The sequence below is a fragment of the Oncorhynchus gorbuscha genome, linkage group LG24 (genome assembly GCF_021184085.1).
Source record: "Oncorhynchus gorbuscha isolate QuinsamMale2020 ecotype Even-year linkage group LG24, OgorEven_v1.0, whole genome shotgun sequence".
In the NCBI taxonomy this organism is placed as follows: Eukaryota; Metazoa; Chordata; class Actinopteri; order Salmoniformes; family Salmonidae; genus Oncorhynchus; species Oncorhynchus gorbuscha.
Window position 1 is genome coordinate 19,271,127 of NC_060196.1, and position 15,761 is coordinate 19,286,887.

Sequence of the window (15,761 nt, forward strand, 5' to 3'; positions counted from 1 at the left end):
GGACAGAGCCAAAACAACAAAAATGTGTCACTCACCCAATACTTTTGGAGCTCACTGTATATATTTTCTATTTCCCCTCTCTCCATCTGTTACTCCACCAACCCTTTCATTTTGTGCCCCCCAAAAATGATTAAAAGACAGAACATAAGTGAAGATTGACAATGTATTAAGTGAGCGTAGGAACACAGAAAGTGGGGGAGACAACTGAAGCATGGTTTCAGGTACTGCATAAAGCTTTGGCATTTTATCTGGGTGACAGAGGATGGTAACTGATGCTGGAATAATTTGATTATATATGCCTCAATCCATCAGCGTTTCTCTCAGTGCCCGGAGCCACAAGCACACTGAGTATACATGGCAGCAGTCTGCTTATGGAGGGAGGAGATGTCATCTTCATGCATGGGTAATGACACAAACACAGGCCCGTGCACACACACATAGGCACACAAACAAAGGCACACACATACAGTACCTACTCATTCATGTAACGACGTTCGTCTGTTGAAGGAGAGTCGGACCAAAATGCAGCGTGTGGTTACTCATGATCTTTAATGTAGAATAGCGATACATGAAATAACTTATAAATATACAAAACAACAAAAGGAACGTGAAAACCTATACAGCCTGTCTGGTGAATAACTAACAGAGAGACAGGAACAATCACCCACAAAATACACAGTGAAACCCAGGCTACCTAAATATGGTTCCCAATCAGAGACAACGAGAATCACCTGACTCTGATTGAGAACCGCCTCAGGCAGCCAAGCCTATGCTAGACACACCCCTAATCAGCCGCAATCCCAATGCCTACAAAAACCCCAATACGACAACACAATAACCCATGTCACACCCTGGCCTGAACAAATAATTAAAGAAAACACAAAATACTAAGACCAAGGCGTGACAGAACCCCCCCCACCCCCTAAGGTGCGGACTCCCGGACGCACCTCAAAACCATAGGGGGGGGTCCGGGTGAGCGTCTGTCCATGGTGGCGGCTCCGGCTCGGGACGTGGACCCCACTCCATTAATGTCATAGGTCCTCCCCTTCGCGTCCTGGGATAATCCACCTTCGCCGCCGACCATGGCCTAATTGTCCTCACCCAGAACCCCACTGGCCTGAGGGGCAGCACGTGACTGAAGGGCAGCTCGGGACTGAGGGGCAGCTCGGGACTGAGGGGCAGCTCGGGAATGAGGTGAAGCTCGGGACTGAGGGGAAGCTCGGGACTGAGGGGAAGCTCGGGACTGAGGGGCAGCTCGGGACTGAGGGGCAGCTCGGGACTGAGGGGAAGCCCAGTACTGAGGGGAAGCCCAGTACTGAAAGGAAGCCCAGTACTGAAAGAAAGCTGGTTGACTGGAAGATCATGGCTGACTGGCGGATCTAGCTGCTCTGGCTGCTCCATGCCGACTGACAGCTCTGGCTGCTCCATGTAGACTGGCAGCTCTGGCTGCTCCATGCAGACTGGCAGCTCTGTGCAGACTGGCAGCTCTATGCAGACTGGCAGCTCTGGCTGCTCTATGCAGACTGGCAGCTCTGGCTGCTCCATGCAGACTGGCAGCTCTGGCTGTTCCATGCAGACTGGCAGCTCTGGCTGCTCCATGCAGACTGACAGCTCAGGCTGCTCCATGCAGACTGACAGCTCAGGCTGCTCCATGCAGACTGACAGCTCTGGCTGCTCCATGCAGACTGACAGCTCTGGCTTCTCCATGCAGACTGACAGCTCTGGCTGCTCCATGCAGACTGGCAGCTCTGGCTGCTCCATGCAGCCTGACAGCTCTGGCTGCTCCATGCAGACTGACAGCTCAGGCTGCTCCATGCAGGCTGACAGCTCTGGCTGCTCCATGCAGACTGGCAGCTCTGGCTACTCCATGCAGACTGGCATCTCTGGCTGCTCCATGCAGACTGGCAGCTCTGGCTACTCCATGCAGACTGGCAGCTCTGGCTGCTCCATGCAGTCTGACAGCTCAGGCTGCTCCATGCAGGCTGACTGCTCTGGCTGCTCCATGCAGTCTGGCAGCTCAGGCTGCTCCGAACAGGCAGGAGGCTCCGGCAGCGCTGTAGAGGAGGAAGGCTTTGGAAGCGCTGAACAGGCGGGAGACTCCAGCAGCGCAGGAGAGGGGGAAAGCGCTGGCTGCGCTGAACAAGCGAGGTGCACAGAAGGCCTGGTGCTGGAACTGGTGGTACTGGATCGAGGACACGCACAGGAAGCCTGGTGCGGGGAGCTGCACCTCAGGACGAGTATGGAGCGCTGACCCAGGTGCCATCAAATCCCCGACACTCTCCGTCGGATGAATCTTGTACCTAAAACACCAAGCTAGCAACTCCCTCATTACTCTCCACTCCACTTTCCCCATTAACTCCTTCACAGTCTCTGCTTCGCTCACCTCTAACACCGGCTCTGGTTCTGGTCTCCTCCCTGGCTCCTCACGATTAACAAGGAGAGTTGGCTCAGGGCTATCTCCTGACTCTGCCACTCTCCCTCTGAGCCTTTCTTCTGCGCCGTCGTGATTGTCTCTCCAACTCCATTCTCCTATAGCCCTCTTCGCACTGCTCCAGCGAATCCCAGGCGGGTTCCGGCACTCTCTCTGGGTCGACCGCCCACCTGTCTATTTCTTCCCACGTTGTATATTCCTGATATTGTAGCTCCTGCTGCCGCTGTTGTTTCTCCTCATACCAGCGTCTCTCAGCTCTTGCCGCCTCCAGTTCTTCTTTGGGGCGGCAATATTCTCCCGGCTGATCCCAGGGAACTTCTCCGAACAATTCATCCTCCTTTCGCTGCTCCTGCTGTCACTGCCTGTTACCACGCCGCTCGGTCCGTGTGTGGTGGGTGATTCTGTAACGGCGTCCGTTTGTTGTTTTCTATTATATAGTTATTTCATGTATCGTCTTTTCGTCATTAAAGAACATGAGTAACCACCACGCTGCATTTTGGTCCGACTCTCTTTCAACAAACGAACGCCGTTACAATTCAAGGGTTTTTCTTTATTCTGACTATATTATACATTGTATATGAATAGTGAAAACATCAACACTATGAAATAACACACATGGAATCATGTAGTAACCAAAAAAAGTGTTGAACAAATCAAAATATATTTTAGATTCTTCAAAGTAGCCACCCTTTGCCTTGATGACAGCTTTGCACACTCTTGGCATTCTGTCAACCAGCCTCCCGCATATACTGAGCACTTGTTGGCTGCTTTTTTTTCACTCTGCGGTCCAACTCATCCCAAACCATCTCAATTGGGTTGAAGTCAGGTGATTGTGGAAGCCAGGTCATCTGATGCACTCCCAATAAGCGTAATCCAGATGGGATGGCGTATCGCTGCAGAATGCTGTGCTAGCCATGCAGGTTAAATGTACCAAATAGTGATATCTTGTGTATACCAACCCTACCTTGTCACAACACAACTGATTAACTCAAACGCATTGAGAAGAAATTCCACAAATTCACTTAACAAGGCACACCTGCTAATTGAAATGCAATCCAGGTGACTATCTCATGAAGCTGGTTGAGAGAATGCCAAAAGTGTGCAAAGATGTCAAGGCAAAGGGTGGCTACTTTGAAGAATCTCAAATATTGTTTAACACTTTTTTGGTTACTACATGATTCCATGTGTTATTTCATAGTTTTGATGTCTTCACTGTTATTCCACAATGTAGAAAATAGTCTAAACAAAGAAAAACCCTGGAATGAGTAGGTGTGTCCAAACGTTTGACTGGTACTGTATGTAGACAAACTAGCCTGGGTTGAGTCGGCCTGTGGCCTGTCATGTGACCGGGCAAAGCGTCATGCTCAAATCAAACAGCAATCTGCGCCACTTGGTTGTGTTGTCAACAAAGCAGCATGATCCATCGTTCAGAAACATGCATTTATTTTCCATAACATATATGGTTGAATTGTCATTAGGAAGACAGATAAAGCGTTTTTATCAAAAAGCAATCACTTTTGCATGTGAAAACACAGAATCCTACTCATTAGTCCACGTGCTAACCTAAGACACTTTTCTGTTGAGCCGACTTCGCCATCGGCTAGAATTGGGCTGCCGGCTCATGCCCGGGAGGCAGCCCGGTTCCAAAACAAATGCAATCACTTTTCACCTGGTGCAAACTTCGCCTACCTGGGTGCCCTGGACAGGTTAATAGAATCCCCTCACTGGTATGAAAATGCAAACGTCCCTTTAATATGTACATATATTGGTAATTGTAGGCTACATTATTTTGCATATATGCTTCATGTGTGTAACTAAGGCTATGTTTAGACAGTCAGTCCAATTCTGATATTTTTCACTAATTGCTCTTTTGACCAATCACATCATTTTCAGATCTGATTGGACAAAATACAAATTAGTGAAAATAATATCAGAATTGGATTGCCTGTCTAAACACAGCCAAAGAGGTCTTTTCTGGTCTTACTTATATTAAATGGCTCTGAACATGTTTTGTTTCTCCTAAATGCTGTAGCCAACATCTTAATTGCTTCTTGACACATTGTTAGAAACATAAGTGACTTTATATTTAAACGTGTCCCCTACGATACAGTAAAAAACAACTGAACTCACTTCCTATTGTGGTTTTTCCATAGTTGGCACAAATGTGATATTTGTCAAAAGAGTAACTGTTGGCAGAAAATTAGGTGATGGCACAGATGTCGTTGAATCCATAAAAAAATGTATGTAGAAGGACAATATCAAGTGGGGACACTTAAACACAAAAAAGTGCCAGGCACTTATTTTCCAGTTGAAGCGTGGAAAATGTCAGTCAAGTAATCTCACCCATTTTTTTTACAGGATGTGTAAAGTTCAAAATAGAACAATTCTTCTTTAAGCAATTCAGTTTCTTTTTAATGTGATTGGGAAGGAATACAGGATGTTCATACCAGTGGTGAATTGTGTTGTAGGTGCAGGTATTGCAGAATCTACAGCAGGGAGAGAGGTAATCAACAGTAGTGAAAGATTGTTAGGTCTTTGGAGTACTAGACAGTGAACACAAATAGATTAATTTTCACAACAGAATAAACTCAAAACAAGTAGTGTTCACTATTCTAGTGTTATGGTGTACACTCTTAGAAAAAAGGAATCCAAAATGGTTCTTCGGCTGTCCCCATAGAATAACCCTTTTGGGTTCCAAGTAGAACTCTGTGGAAAGGGTTCTTCATGGAATCCCAAAGAGTTCTACCTGGAACCAAAAAGGGTTCTCCCATTGGGACAGCCAAAGAACCCTTATGTTCTAGATCACACCTTTTTTTCTAAAAGTGTCATTTACAGTGGTTGCTAATAGATATTGCAGTAACACTTTGTTTCTAATTTACATGAATATGGATTACCTAGAAAAACAACATAATACTCATTTGATGACACTTACTGGTTCCTGTGGTCAGTCCGGTTGTGGGGTCAGCGGTGGTGTTGGCTGTACAGATTATAAACCACAAGTTTCAGTCCAGTAACATGGATTGACAAATTGACATACAGTTGAAGTCAGAAGTTTACATACACCTTAGCCAAATACATTTAAACTCAGTTTTTCACAATACCTGACATTTAATCGTAGTAACAATTCCCTGTCTTAGGTCAATTAGAATCACCACTTTATTTTAAGAATATGAAATGTCAGAATAATAGTAGAGTACATAATTTATTTCAGCTTTTATTTCTTTCATCACATTCCCAGTGGGTCAGAAGTTTACATACACTCAATTATTATTTGGTAGAATTGCCTTTAAAATTGTTTAACTTGGGTCAAAAGTTTCAGGTAGCCTTCCACAAGCTTCCCACAATACGTTGGGTGAATTTTGGCCCATTCCTCCTGACAGAGCTGATGTAACTGAGTCAGGTTTGCAGACCTTGCTCACACACGCTTTTTCAGTTCTGCCCAAACATTTTCTATAGGATTGAGGTCAGGACTTTGTGATGGCCACTCCAAGACCTTGACTTTCTTGTCCTTAAGCCATTTTGCCACAACTTTGGAAGTATGCTTGGGGTCATTGTCCATTTGGAAGACCCATTAGCAACCAAGCTTTAACTTCCAGACTGATGTCTTGAAATGTTGCTTCAATGTAACCACATAATTTTCCAACCTCTATTTTGTGAAGTGCACCAGTTCCTCCTGCAGCATGGCCAATCAGTTCTATTTTTGTTTCATAAGACCAGAGGACATTTCTCCAAAAAATACAATCTTTGTCCACATGTGCACCTGCAAACCTTAGTCTGGCTTTTTTTGGGCGGTTTTGGAGCAGTGGCTTCTTCCTTGCTGAGTGGCCTTTCAGGTTATGTCGATATAGGACTAGTTTTACTGTGGATATAGATACTTTTGTACCTGTTTCCTTCAACATCTTCACAAAATCCTTTAATATTGTTCTGGGATAGATTTGCACTTTTCGCACCAAAGTACATTAATCTCTAGGAGACAGAACGCGTCTCCTTCCTGAGCGGTAGTACGGCTGCATGGTCCCATGGTGTTTATACTTGCATACTATTGTTTGCACAGATGAGCATGGTACCTTCAGGCGTTTGGAAATTGTTCCCAATGATGAACGAGACTTGTGGTGGTCTACAGTTTTTTTTCTGATGTCGTGGCTGATTTCTTTTAATTTTCCCATGATGTCAAGCAAAGAGGCACTGAGTTTGAAGGTAGGCCTTGAAATACATCCACAGGTACACCTCCAATTGACTCAAATGTTGTCAATTAGCCTATCAGAAGCTTCTAAAGCCATGACATAATTTTCTGGAATTTTCCAAGCTGTTTAAAGGCACAGTCAACTTATTGTATGTAAACTTCTGACGCACTGGAATTGTGATACAGTGAATTAAGTGAAGTGAAATATTCTGTCTGTAAACAATTGTTGGAAAAGTTACTTGTGTCATGCACAAAGTAGATGTCCTAATCGACTTTCCAAAACTATAGTTTTGTTAACAAGAAATTTGTGTAGTGGTTGAAAAACAAGTTTTGATGACTCCAACCTAAGTGTATGTAAACTTCCGACTTCAACTGTATTTGTAAACTACTCCAAAACAATTAATTCAATATATTTGTTGTGCAAAGGTAAAGGTAAATATTTGGTTTGAAGTCATCTTCAGTGTAGATCTAGAGGAGAAAAAATGTAACACTACAGAAACTCTAACAGAACATAAACCAAATGTACAGTGCATTCGGAAAGTATTCAGACCCCTCGACTTTTTCCACATTTTGTTACATTACAGCCTTATTCTAAAATTTATTAAATTGTTTTTCCTCATCAATCTACACACAGTATACCTCATAATGACAAAGCAAAAACAGGTTATTCAAAATTTTTGCAAATGTATTAAAAAAATAACGGAAAAATCACATTTACATAATTTTTCAGACCCTTTACTCAGTACTTTGTTGAAGCACCTTTTGCAGTGATTAAAGACTCAAATCTTCTTGGGCATGACGCTACAAGCTTGGCACACCTGTATTTGGGAGGTGTCGCCCATTTCCATCAAACTGACTTGTTGCAGATACTAAATCAGTGTGTTATGACGTAGTGCACACAGCATGTATTTTTAATTTATGTTCCCATGTACTGAATACAAATATAAAGTTCAATGTGTTTCCATCGCATTTTCAACTCTACCTATAGTCACAAAAACTGCAGATGTGCCTACTTTGGTCTTGGCACGTGGGTTTTAGCCAACAGCAAGTCATAGATACAATGCGGGTAGGCTGTGCGGGTTGGCTAGTCTACATGATAAGATATTATAGATAAGAGCGAGAATATTACTACTTGTCAAACGGCAGTCAAGCATCGATCATACTGTCACCAGAATAGGACCCTTGATATTTATTGGAAAGGAGCATAATGATCACCATGCCCTTTTCCCAACCTGTAAAGTTCATCATAACTTATTTCATCCGCAGACTAATAAATTGTATCGTTTCTGGAGTTGTAGTGGGAGGACCACACACCAGATCATCAAGTGACTCCAAGTTTACTTTGATATGATGGTTTTTATATCAATATTTGCATAAATCCCTGCCTGTGCCATTAAACCCCTACAACTCATCCAGAACGCCGCAGCCCGTCTAGTGTTCAACCTTCCCAAGTTCTCTCACGTCACCCCGCTCCTCCGCTCTCTCCACTGGCTTCCAGTTGAAGCTCGCATCCGCTACAAGACCATGGTGCTTGCCTACGGAGCTGTGAGGGGAACGGCACCTCAGTACCTCCAGGCTCTGATCAGGCCCTACACCCAAATAAGGGCACTGCGTTCATCCACCTCTGGCCTGCTCGCCTCCCTACCACTGAGGAAGTACAGTTCCCGCTCAGCTCAGTCAAAACTGTTCGCTGCTCTGGCTCCCCAATGGTGGAACAAACTCCCTCACGACGCCAGGACAGCGGAGTCAATCACCACCTTCCGGAGACACCTGAAACCCCACCTCTTTAAGGAATACCTAGGATAGGATAAAGTAATCCTTCTCACCCCCCCTCCCCCCCTTAAAATATTTAGATGCACTATTGTAAAGTGGTTGTTCCACTGGATGTCATAAGGTGAATGCACCAATTTGTAAGTCGCTCTGGATAAGAGCGTCTGCTAAATGACTTAAATGTAAATGTAATAAAGGCTTTTCCACCACCATTTCTCGCATAATGAATTTTACTGACGCAAAAAGATCCCACCATGTCAAATGAACAATTGATCTTTAAAATTGTACTGAAACAGGACCAGTGGACGCAAAATAGCTCCCTAACATAAAGATGCACCACCATATTTTACCGTAGGTATGAGCTACTTTTCTGCATATGCTTCTGGGTTTTTTTAACGCCAAACCCAGCATTGATTTGCGTGGCCAAATAGTTATATTTTCATGTCATCTGACCATAGCACCGCCTGGAGTTTGATAAACGGCACTGGCCTCACAAATGCACGCAGAAGAAAATTATAATGAGCCATTCACAACATATCGTTGGGCCTGGGAGAAGGATAGGTCAAATAAATCTGTCGTCTCCTCCTACTCTTGTGGGGAGAGTAGCATAGCACATGCAGAGCACTCTGGGTGCTATGTACGATTACAGAGAGCTACATGCTCCAATTCACATAAAGGTCAGCAGGGTTCAGTGGTGTCATGGTCTCCACGGTAACACAGCAGACATCAAAACTATTGCAACAGGAAGTAGATTCCCTATTGGCCAAGTGAGCTATTCATATGATTCCTGATTCCAAAGAAGGGTGGGGGTCTCAGACCATTCCTAGACCTCCCCCGTCTAAACAGATGCCTAAAGAAGCTACCCTTTCGCATGCTTACTTACTACAAACAGTTAGTCCAGAGTATACGTCAGGGCAATTGATGTGTGTCAGTAGATCTGCAAACGCGTACTTCTACATTCCAATAGCAACGTGACACAGAACATTTGAAGGTTTGCTTTCAAAGACAAGGTAACATTTTGCCAAAAGCTGGTCATCTGTTGCTCCATGGATGGCACACACACTTTCTAGCAGAGGGGGTGCTGTTAGGTCCCATTCTGTGTTGTCGTGTGATAACAATGGACGGGGTGCAGGGTGCGAGGGCCGGATGGCAAGTGGCCTGTGGATTCATTGCTGATTCCTGCCTGTGAGTTGTCTAGTGATACATTTTATGGGCTCTTTAGGCAATTGGTGGTTGGTAGCAAGGTCGAGGGAACAAGCAGGGTTTGACATGACCATGCTGTCTTTCTCCAGTTTAGACTGAGCCTTACCTTTCCTCGGAAGTCCTTGACCTTGGCTTTATTAATTTGTTCGATGGCATTTACATACAACTTTAGTGTATTATCCTGGAGCCATACTTACACACCGTCTCATTACTATGCATGAATGATATATCTGAACTTTAAACAATGCGATATTCTTATACAAAATAATTGTTTAGCTTCTTTATATTCTGTGGCTGCATGAAATAGCAAACAAAATGACAAAATTACTTCATCTTTGTGGCTACCCGATGAAACAGTAACATCCATTAGACCTACAGTAGTTAGGCAGTGAGTTGAAAATAAATTCCACGATCCTTACTTGAGCAAGTGCTTGGCTCAATGCTGTGCACACCTGTATGGGCGCTGAAAGCTACGCCCACCATGAGGTATAGCACCAACCATCCAGCGAAATGGTGTAAAAAGTGTGTGTTCCATATAAGACAGTGACAGTGGAAATAACCTCATTCACCTTTCTTTCTCTGAAACATTACAGTGCAACTGGACTGGGTGAGGCTAAAGCACAAATCATAGTCCACAGTCACTAGGACATGATTGTCTTGCGCCCCTTTATGACATAGCTACACGGATCTGAGACCACCATCTGAGGGGGATGCCCAGCCCAAATGCGCACCTCCCCAAAATGTCTAACGAACATGTCCATTATTTATTTGTGCTAACAGCTGGACAAATAGCTTGAGCTGTGCTGAGAATTTGAAAAGTATGAAAGCCAACAGTCCAATATTCTAGAACACTGCTGTGCGTAAAAACGTACACGTTTTGGACTATGATAAAACCTTAACTGGGGTGATGTCTCACTTGAAAGATGGATATATGGACCATAAAGTAATGCTCTAGCTAGGCACAGTGTGTGAAGTCTGTGCTCTCTCAAGCATGCTCTCTTACCGATGTAAAAGTAGGAGGGTAAAACACCACAACCTCTATAACTCTAGTCCTATAATGGGATTTAATGACCATAGGCTGATACCTCAATATCACCTGAGATTCCAAAGCAGGCATGATCGATTCATTAATAAAGCCATTAGATTCCCTATGCACATGTCCAATGCCAAAGCCAGTAACAAAGCAGTCTTGAGTGACATAACCTATGCCAGTGCATGGCTACTTGGGGATAAACCATCAATAACAACATGACTTGCCGATATGGCGGGAAGATCTACCTTAATAGTGGATGACGATCGGCCTTCATCAAATAGCTCCAGTAAAAATAGTAATGTGACTCCGATAGGACACTTAAACGGGTCCTGACCCTGAGTCCTACACCAATGCGCAAATAATCCCCATTTGAGAGTCTATAGCATCCTAGTAGAAGGTGCTCCAGCACTCTGAATAGTGAAAATCTCTGAGAAAGGGATAGCTCACTCCGTCAGTCATTCCAGTTCAGGGGCCAGACCCTTTAGCTTCAACCTGCCTGAGTCTGGGTGCCAGATTGATCCCAAGGCAACAGATCTCTGTTTAACACGCGGGACATGAATCAAGGTATCCCACTTTTCTTCCCTAACCTGTTGGAATGTGTGGGAATGGGGGAAACGCATAAAGGTGACAGGAAGGCCACCTGTGTGATAGGACGTCTACTCCTAGTCCCTGAGCTCTAAATGCAGAGTTTGTCACAGAGAAGGCGAGTCTGCATGCAGTTTAAAGCAGAGAAGTCCAGAAAAAGGATGCCACAGGACAATAGTCATTCAGCTCTGCTGGATTGTTCTTCTTTGGTACTGGTTGGGTCTCAAATTCCAGAGTAAGGGAACCAACCATGTGTTCTGAGAGGGAGCTGTTAAAGAGAGTGCAGAAGATGTCTGCCAGCTCGTCTTGATAATCAAAATTACAGTAAAAAGTATTGGGTTCATTGACACAACCGTTCCTCATCCTTTATGTTTTTCCCTTGAGTTCTCTTCTTGGCTTACCTGGTGGGGATTGCCAGGCTCTGCCAGGCCTGCCTGAGACTCCCTGTATGGAACATGGTTTCCACTTTCTTTTTGTAGTTGTCCTTAGCCTGGTCAATTTGTTGTTTTTACTATCCTCTGCAGGGTTTTCACTTCCTCTTGGTTGCCAGCAGAAAAGGCTGTCTGTTTCATCTTAAGTGTCTGTTTAAGCTTCACAGTAATCCAAGGCTTGTTATTTGGATAGCATTTCACCATTTTTGCCCTTACAGAAATTGATATATGCAGTCACCGCTGACACTGACTTCTCAAGGTTATGGTCCATTATAAAAATGTCCCCGTTTGTACAGGAAAAACAACCTTGCAGGCTTTCTGTTGCATCCTCTGACTTTATCCTAGACTGCCTTTTCCTTAATGTTAGCAGTAATTGGAAGTATGTTGGCAGTAATTGAATTATGCAATAGTTGCTATGTTGTCTGATCTTATGAGTACATGTGAGTTCTCTACATATGGTAGAAAGTATTTTGGTGCCAGAAAAAACGTAACGTTATGAATATAACTACTGTTCCCTCAAAGAGGTAAACAAGGTAAACATATTATGGGGAGTCACACTTTCGCGACTTCGATTGAATGATCTACAATCACGACTGACAAGGCCAGTGAAATAAGCGCCTTGCTGGAATCCCGGCCTTCCACAGGCTATAAGTTTGAGGTTTGGATCTATTCCTTTTATTTAATACCGCTCTTCGACTGGCTTAGGTTGCGAGATGCGTCCAGGTGAGTGGCTAGTACTCAGAGCTGGAAGGGCCGCATCAACAATAGTCTGTCATCACTGTTCGTATGATCCAGGGCAACACTGCGCATGCGCACCATTGGTTGGAGCAGACAGCTAGCATCCCGTGAAGTGCCATCTGAATGTGTGGGACGCCACCTTGTGGACTAGGAGAGATTAATTCTTCTTCCATTTCCACCACTCTTGACAACTGTGTGTCTGAATGTGGAGACGGGACACTTTTCATTGAACTCACATGTGGGAGACACAACACTTTTGACGCCCGTGAACACAGTGGAACTTGGGGTTGAAAAAAAGTGTTTATGTGCCACCGTCTGCCTAAAGCCCGTCCCAGTCTGGGTACAAGGGCTCCGACGATCAGTGATGTACCCCGATTGGCAGTGCCAACTGGGGGTACTGTTGTCACAACGGGCCTCACTTGGTTTAGGCGGTAAAATGCGTTCTGGTAACACAGTATTGAACCCCACGCATTAAAATTAGAACCAGGGGGGGAAAACAATGACTACCCTACCGGCCAGTCATAGGTTATGGCGACAAAGCACCTTGTAACGTACCTGGGAATGGGGCAGAGAGCTTTGAAACCGGTCCCCTTCTGTGGTAACATAGGTGATTCATAATCTAATATAAATTATAAACCCACCATAGTGATGTCGGTGAAAAAAATATGAATTAGGAGGACGTGGACGCGCATTGGACAGTCGTTGCACTTCGAAACCCACACCTATCATGACGTATAGCACCGCCCACAGGGCGAAATGGCATGAAAGGAGTGTGTCCCATCTTATAACACCCGATTAGACTACAATTACTCCATTAAAGGGAGGAAATCATCATACCAATCACACCAAATATAGGCTGGTATGAAGTAAGCTCTAGGGAGTAATTGACAGCGGAAGCAGCCATTCTGGTGTGGTTTACAATAACTTATAAAATGACGCCCAAAGAAGGCGCATCCCATAAACCAGGGTAACGAGAGTATCCTATATGTTTAAATTGAAGATGGCAGTACATAAGAGCAGACGAAGGTAATCAAGGATCTGGAAAGATTCTGTATTTAACTAGGCAAGTCAGTTAAGAGCAAATTCTTATTTACAATGACGGCCTGCCAAATGGCAGCCCCTGTCCTGCGGGGACAGGGGCTGGGATTAAAAATAATATTCAATTAAATAACATATAGGATAAAACACACATCACGACAAGAGAGACAACACAATACTACATGAAGAGAGACCTAAAGACAACAACACAGCATGGTAGCAACACAACATGACAACAACATCGTAGCAACACAACATGGCAGCAGCACAACATGGTAGCAGCACGAAACAGTGTACAAACATTATTGGGCACAGATAGCAGCACAAGGGGCAAGAAGTTAGAGACAACAATACATCACGCAAAGCAGCCACAATTGTCAGTAGTTTTGAAAATGGTGCTCACGAGCCAAAACACACGAATCCAATTCGTGAAATATGTTGCACATTTCTTGATCTTAAGATCCCGGAGTGCATCTTTAATCAGTGCAGTTCAAAATGGGCAAACTATTTTTTTTATAAATGAGGCTGGGGGGGCAATGGATGCAGGGTCTGTGTCTGAGATCGAAATGTTAGTTTAAACATGCGTTCAAAGAGTCAACCTAATATTTTGGTTTATGATGGGTCAACAGTTTTACTAAGCTCATGAGGTATTTATATTCTTACCATAAAGATTCAATGTGTGTATATTATTAATTTCACCACATGGGTGATCTTGGATGCCTCTTGGATGCTCACCAGTGTACTAGAGTTTATTTTCACCTAGAACGAGGTGTATACTATACTTTTTCAATAGTATATCATTAATCAAAATGATAATTGAACAACTGGAAAAGTATCGTACTTGATCTGACATACACTGAAAATTCACTGATATTCACAAATAAAAAATCTTATTCGTAAGGCTACTTATACTGTATACTGTAAGAGTGAAATCAGACCAAAACTTGAACATACTATACTGTAAGCATATTAGGGTGGCAATTTCAAAATTTGCTTAAATCTTACCTTTTCTACTTCCCTGGTTGACACAAAAATGATCATATAACTCTAATGAAAGCTAAAGAATGGTTATGGTAAAGTCCACGTACACATTTTCATGATCTACATACATTCTGATCTTTCATCTATATGGTGCACTGACAAAAAACCTGGTCACACTTGGTCAATGAGGTTGTGAAAGGACACTGTATAGGAGGTATGCATATCACCATACACTATCACAGGCAGGTAACATAGTGGTTAGAGCGTTGGGCCAGTAACCAAAAGGTTGCTGGATCGAATCCCTGAGCTAACAAGGTAAAAAATCTGTTGTTCCCCTGAGCAAGGCAGTTTAACACACTATTCACAGAAGACTTGAACGTTGATCATGGCAACCCCCTGCACCTCTCTGAAGATGTATTTAGTTGTACAACTGACTAGGTATCTCCTTTTACAAATCATCTTGTCACAGAAATTGGCCTCAGGCATTTTCCACCATCTTTCCTAGAAACTACATGATTTTGTACCAGACTTACTCTAACATGCATGATTCAACTAATAAGCTGCTCCCCAGCTAACAACAAATGTTCAAACAACTTTAGAGAATTGTTCCCTTACGAGGCTCGTTAATTTTCATAGGAATGTTCCAGTGATGTGAAAGGACTGTTTACAAGAGACCATTCCCTTAAATGTCAAACAGAACTTACCTAAAAAGTGTTATCATATTAAAGGAGAATTGTCCTATTTCTGAATTAAATATATATGTTTGATGTGAATGTCATGTTAAAGAAGGGTCCAGATAAGTTTTTGTGATTCACTTCCTCATTGCTTGTTGTGCATTATAAGGGCACAAAAAGGACATGAACGAAATGTTTTTTTAAAAACACAAAGATATGTCATTTCAGAATCTGACACGCTCTCAGTATAGTGATGTACAGTGCCTTCAGAAAGTATACACACCCCTGGACTTTTCCACATTTTGATGTGTTTACAGCCTGAATCTAAATTGACATTTAGTGTCACTGGCCTACACACAATACCCCATAACGCCATAACGTCAATGTGGAATGATGTTTTTAGACATTTTTTGAGATGAATTAAAAAATGAAAAGCTGAAATGTCTTGAGTCAATAAGTATTCAACCCCTTTGTTATGGCAAGCTTAAAAAAAGTTAAAGAGTAAGAATTTGCTCAACAACTCACATAATTTAAGTTTCATGGACCATATTGCACAATGTGTGTGCAATATAGGCCAAATCCTGATTTGAGATTTGTGTGTGTAATTAACAATGTCAATACATAACAACATACAAGTGCCTTCAGAGAGTATTCACACCCCTTGACCTTTTCCACATTTTGTTGTGACAAAGTG